Raw genomic sequence first — 6000 nt, forward strand, 5'->3', positions numbered from 1 at the left:
CACAGGGGACAAGCCCACATCACAGTCACCTTCACCGACCCACCCTCTTCTCCTGCGCGGACTAGGACAGCAGCACCCCCTCATCTCCCTGGCACCCTGGGTCCCTCCCTCCCAGAGCGGCCTGCACAGTCTTTATAAAGGGAAACCAGATGTTAAAGCCCTTAAATGACTTCCCCTCACACAGGCGAACCCCGCCACACCCCTTTCTCCTCCACCGCATCCCCCGCTCAGCTGATGTAATGGGCTTTCGCACTCTGGCCTCAGGGCCTTTGCACCTTCCGTACCCACTGCCTGTTTTCTTTCTTTCTGCCTCCTTTCCAGCCCGGATCACTGTTTCTCATCAACCTTTCTGGTCCCTTTCTCTAGAAAGCCATTGCGGAATTCCCAGGCTGGTCCCAGGCTGGGTCAGGTACGGCCCTGGGCTGCCTGAGGCTCCTCCCTCACAGTCCTGACTCTGGGCTGTCACTGTCTGGAGTCAGCAAGTCTGTCAGAGGCTGTCTGTGCTGGTCACATGCGAGAGTGCAGTGAGGCAGTGCCACCCCCTCCCACCTTTACTCCCCGCTCCTCGCCCCTGGAGCAGGTTCAGGTCAGCCCAGCCCCTCACCCAAACGCCAGCCCTGGCAGCTGCTCTCCAAGGAGAACTGAATCAAAGCTGGTCAGCGTCCTGCCTGCCCTGGGGGTAGAGGTCAAAGCCCTCCCAGCCTGCCTCCGCCTCTGATGTGGGACTCGTTGGTGTCCGGCCCCAGCTAAGGCAGTGCCATGAACCAGCTTTCCAACGTTCCCAACGAGCTTACCGGGTGGGTGCCCCACAGCCTGCTGTCACATGGCTGCAGAATGTGGCGCGAGGTCAGCTGGGAGCTGTCGGGAGGTGCACGGAAACCCCTCAGGAGGCGCTGGGCCTGGGCTGTGAAGCCACAGGCAGCACTGCCACTGCAAGGCGACTCCGCCAGACTCGGCCAGGTATACAGCAAACAGTCTAGAATGTTCACCGCAACACTGTTACAGCTCCCACGGAAGCCAGCAGGAGGGCCACCAAGAGTGCAAATGGATAACTCCTGAGACCCAATCACAAAACCCCAACGGCAGGAAAAATGAATGCTGCCCAGAGCAAGATCCAAAGTCTAAGATGGAACATGAAAAGCACGGGGCATGGGGACATGTTGACGGGACACCATTTCTAGGCTTAGTGGGACGTGTGCCTGAGCTGGGCAGGGAAGCTCCCACTGCCCCCAGGGCCTGGGAAGGCAGGCTGCAGTGAGAGGTGGCTTCCACGCCATCTAGCACGGCTGGCTCCCCTGGGACCTGGGAGAGTTCCCTTCTGACCTTCCTGAGCACCCCTACAACCCGTCCCCACATTTTCAGCCTAAAATCTACCACGAGGTAAAAATCAGCTAATAAGAAACCACTTGCCCAAGGTCCCAGGCTGCTGGGTGACGAGGCAGGAACCTGAAAGTGTGGGTCTCTGACGGCCGAGCCTTCCCCTCGCTGTGCCAAGCTGGCACCACAAGGCTTGAGCTGGGAGCCTCAGAGGGCTGCTGGCGGCCTGCCTGCTCCCAACCATGCCAGGCCCCATGGGGGAGGGGCGGCCGCAGAGCGAGCCAGGGGCAGGTGGAGCGAGACCTCGCACCAGTTCCGAGGCCCTTCTTGGTGGCAGTGGCAGCAGCAAGCCTAGTGCTGACGTGCCCCCTGATGCCAGGCCCCCAGATCCAGGCAGGGACAGGCGCTCTGCATCCCCGCAGCACTTCCACGCGACAGCCCAGCACTGTGCCTGTGTCACACGGGAGGAAACTCCTGGCCCCTCTCCTGCGCCCCCCTGCTCCCCGGCTGAGCCTCGGGGTCTCCCCAACCCCACACATGGCCTCTGCTGCAGCCGGCGCCCGGCGCTCCTTCCCAGCTACCTAACCTTCGGAGCTTCCTCAAGGGACTTTCCCAGGGACAAAGGTCTCAGGCCAGGCCCAGGGTATGGACACGCTCCAGCCCTCATCACGGTTGGCAGAGACGTCACCATGTGTCACAGGTGGGCGTTGGGTTCTAGTCTGCTCCCACAGGAGACCCTGAGGTTGGGGGCTCTGTGGCTCCTGTCCTCTGCTGCAGTCCCAGGGCCCAGCAATCACCCGCCACCACCAGGTCATTCCCCAAAGCCCAGCAGCGCTTGGAACACCCACTTCTAACAGAGGCAAACTGCAGGCGCACCCTAGTAAACAGGTGCGGCCGGCAGAGGCTGCAGGGGGCGGCGGCGAGGTGGCCCGGGGCAGGCTGAGAGCGGAGGGCGGCGGGGAAATTCCAGCCAAAGGGAACAGGGAGGTCAGAGCCTGCGAGGAGGCCTGGCCTGAAGCTGGAGAGTTTGGGAGCTGGGGAACAGCGGCAGGAAAGGAGGTGGGAGCCACTGAGGACCCAGGGAGGGCCTGGGGGCCAAGAACACACAACATCCCGCTTTCACAGGGTCCCCCAAGGGACACCCTCCCAGCCATGAGCCCATCCGTCTCCCTGAACTTTGGGCCACCCACCAACATCCCATTCCAACAGGCCCACGGGAACCCGCCCAGATCACACCCTTCCAAGGAGACCAAACAGACACTCTGTTCCTGCCCAGGGAGTGGCCCAGCCTTGCCCAACCTGCTGCTTCCAGACCCAGACCCACTGGGGAATGGTCAGTGTGGAAGCTAGAGGCAGGAGCTCTGGGAGCATTCTGGCCCGACTCTGAATCTGCCCCTGGCCTCGGCGGCTTTCTGGGCCTCTCTTTTTCTGTCTGTAAAGTGGGTTTATCTCCAGAACTCACTGCTCCGATTGTGACAGCCATGGAACAAAACCAGGCACGGGCACTCGGCCGAGGTGAGCCCTCATTAAACGTTAACCAACACTGATTCTTGGAGAGGCAGAAACACGGGGCTCTGAGACAGAATCCAGAGGGGGACTCTGGGCAGCACAACTTACTAGCTGACCTTGGGCAAGTCACTTAGGTTCTTAACAACAGGCTGAGACCCCACGGGGCTGTGGGGGGCTAGATGGGGACACAGTGAAGCAGGGGAAGAGAGCTAGCAGGAGACCAGCGCCTTCCCAGTGTTTGCTATTATCGTCAAAATTTGTGGGAGGGGTTCCCCGACTCCCACCACCAGGAAGCACTTTTGACCTCTCTTCTGGATGTCCCTGCCCCTTCGCTCCAGCAGTTTGTCCCCTGGGTTTCAGTTTTAGATCCTCCGAACCCTCAGTCTCCCGGTCAGATTTTGACCTTTGTACCCTCTAACCACGCCCCCTTTGACCCCCAAACCTAAAACTCATTCACCTGTCCTGTTAGTTGTGGCCTTTAGATCTGCAACCCAACGTCCCCGGAGTTGTGACCTCTGACCCATGTAGGCGCACCCTCCCCTCAAATTAGTAACTCTGACCCCCCCACACACTTTTGGGGGACTCGTCCCGCGCCCCCACTTCAAATTTCAAACTTTGCCCTGCCCTTCGCCACGCCCCCCCGAGCGGGACCTCGGATCTCCTCTACGCCTCCCTCCCCTCAGCGCTGACCCCCGACCCTCTCCACGCGACCCTTCCCTCCACTTGTGAACTTTGACACCGGCGGCCCCGCCCCCTCCTACTTAAAAGCTCTTCCACCGCCAGCGCCCGGCCTACCCCCCCATCCCTGCCCAGACCGCCTAGCCTACCGGCTCGGCGCCACCGTCGCTGGCGGCCTGGCTGCTCGGCCCGGAACTCCGCGCCCTTACGCCGCCTTCAGCTCTCTGGCGCCGCCGCCACCGCGGCTACTACCGCCGCCATGTTGAATCCCCAACGAACATCCGGGGCTTTCCCCCTCGCCGCCCACCAGTCCCCATAGCAACGGGGCTGACCGGGCAGAGGGCCGGGCCTGCGTAGGGGCGGAGCTGAGCGCGGGGCTGCGCCCGCTCCAGCTTCTAATTGGTGCAGACGGTTCAATCGGAGACTTTCGGGCAGAAAATGCCAGGCGGGGATTGGAGAATTTGGAAAAGGTGCGGAAAAGCCCACTCCCGGCCCACCCCAGTTTGTTTTAAAGGGGAAATGACTGTCTTCCTGTCGCACGCGCTCCCACCTTCTCCCAGGAGGAATTAGGGGACGGAAGACAGCAATGGGTTAATAATCGCCAGGAACAGTTCTTAAGCACGAGGCGACGGCCATGCGGTAAACGCTTTACTGGGATTAGCCGGACACTCAGCGCAGCCCGTTTTATTTCTGTTACTCATTTTACAGATAAGAAACAGGTTCAAAGGGGGACTAGCTGGCTCAGGATCCCAGAAAAGTAGGGAATAGGTTTTGAAGGACAGTCATCTGACACTGTTTGGTCTTCCTTTTTAAAATAAGTTTTTAAAGTAATGAATAAAACAATAGAAAATTTTAAAAACCCTTTTAAACTTCAAAAACGAATAAACTCGGACATCTATGACCTCACTCACCAGCCTCCAGTCTTCTCACAATTCCTGGGGAAAAAAAAAAAAAATCAGGAGCACTGTCAGCTGCAGGTCTTCCTTTGCGCTGGCTTTCCCTTCTGTCTGGAGCATGCTCTTCTCCGGTGTTAGCTCCTCTGCTCCTCCTTCAGGGTTTTCCTCAAATGTCACCTTCCCACTGGGCTCCTTCCTGCCCACCCCTCCTAAAGCAGCAAACATGTCTCTCAGATGCTACCAAAACCTTTACTAGTGCTTGCTGATTGCGTCTATTGTCAATTGTCTCCTCTGCTGGAATGTCAGCTCCAAGAAAATAGTGGATTTTTGTCCTTGTTCACCGTCGCGTACCCAGGGCGCTGGCATCCATGACGTGGGAGTGCTCAATAAACATTTGTTAAATGGCCTGGGCATGGTGGTGCAGCCTATGATTCCAGCTATTTGGGAGGCTGAGGCAGGAGGTTCCCAAGTTTGAGGCCACCCTGCCTCAAAATAAAATGAAAAGGGCTGGGGATGTAGTTTTTGAACGACTGGTGATTCCACCCTTCAGAGATGCACTTAAATGTTTGATGCAGCTCCTGTGCCCCAACAGACCGTCTAGCACACAGTAGGCAGTTCATTAATGTCTGAAAACCATGACTGAATGATGGATGCTGAGGTATTTTCTCTTTACATTTTCCTATCTTTAAAAAGAAATAGGAGGGCCGGGGTTGTGGCTCAGTGGTAGGGCACTTGCCTAGCACGCGTGAGGCACTGGGTTCGATTCTCAGCACCACATAGAAATAAATGAACAAAATCCATCAACAACTAAAATAAATAAATAAATAGGATCAGAGACAAACATTTCTAAAGAACGTTGTGTCTTTTAAAAACAAGATATCACTAGTATCTTTCCATGTTATTAAACATTTTTCAGAAGATTATTTTTAAGGGCTGCATAAGAAGCATCCTATCAATGAACTCTAATTTGTTTAAACACTCTATTCTGTTGCAGCATCTATACTGTTAATACATATTTTGCTACTATAAATCTGTTTCCTAAAAAATCCAAAGAGCTAAACATTTGTGCACAGCTCTAATTATTTCCTCTGAATAGACTACCATGAATAGAACGGTTAGAGGGAATGTACACTTATGTATTTATTTGCGGTGCTGGGAATCGAACCCAGGGACTTGGCATGCTAGGCAAGGGCGCTACCACCAAGCTACATTCCCAAATCCTAGCATGTCCATTTTGAAGATTTAATACATTTCCTGTGTTTCAAGCATTTCTATGATTATGACTCTTGATAGAGTCATAATTCTAGCCATTTGATTTTTTTGTTTGTTTGTTTGTTTTTGGCACAAGGGATTGAACCCAGGGGCGCTGACCACTGAGCCACACCCCCAGCCCTTTTTGGTATGTTATTTAGAGACTGGGCCTGAGTTGCTTAGCGCCTCGCTTTTGCTGAAGCTGGCTTGGAACTCAAGATCCTTCTTCCTCAGCCTCCCGGGCCGCTGGGATTACAGGTGTAACCCAGCGCCCCTCCTTTTTATTTTTTGTTTTGAGAAAGGGTTTCCCTAAATTGCCTGGGACCTTCCTAAGTTGCTGAGGCTGGTC

The 6000-nt window shown here is 55.6% G+C and overlaps 1 protein-coding gene across 2 annotated transcripts in view; it reads right to left on the reverse strand.

The window, feature by feature from the left end:
• Pak4 (p21 (RAC1) activated kinase 4) overlaps positions 1–3807 on the reverse strand; it is a 40009-nt gene extending 36202 nt beyond the window's left edge. The window contains exons 1-2 of one of the 2 annotated variants that reach the window (XM_046440113.2): positions 3654–3802; positions 795–976 (exon numbers count right to left, since the gene is read on the reverse strand). The gene's annotated coding sequence lies outside the window, so the exon portion shown is untranslated. Of the gene's footprint in view, positions 1–794; positions 977–3653 lie in introns of both variants that reach the window. The other variant, XM_046440112.2, reaches the window with a different exon arrangement.
• Between the last annotated feature and the right edge of the window lie 2193 nt (positions 3808–6000).

Source organism: Marmota monax, unplaced genomic scaffold (genome assembly GCF_021218885.2).
Source record: "Marmota monax isolate L192 unplaced genomic scaffold, Marmota_monax_Labrador192_F-V1.1 WCK01_AAM20220418_F8-fsc00228, whole genome shotgun sequence".
Classification (NCBI taxonomy): Eukaryota; Metazoa; Chordata; class Mammalia; order Rodentia; family Sciuridae; genus Marmota; species Marmota monax.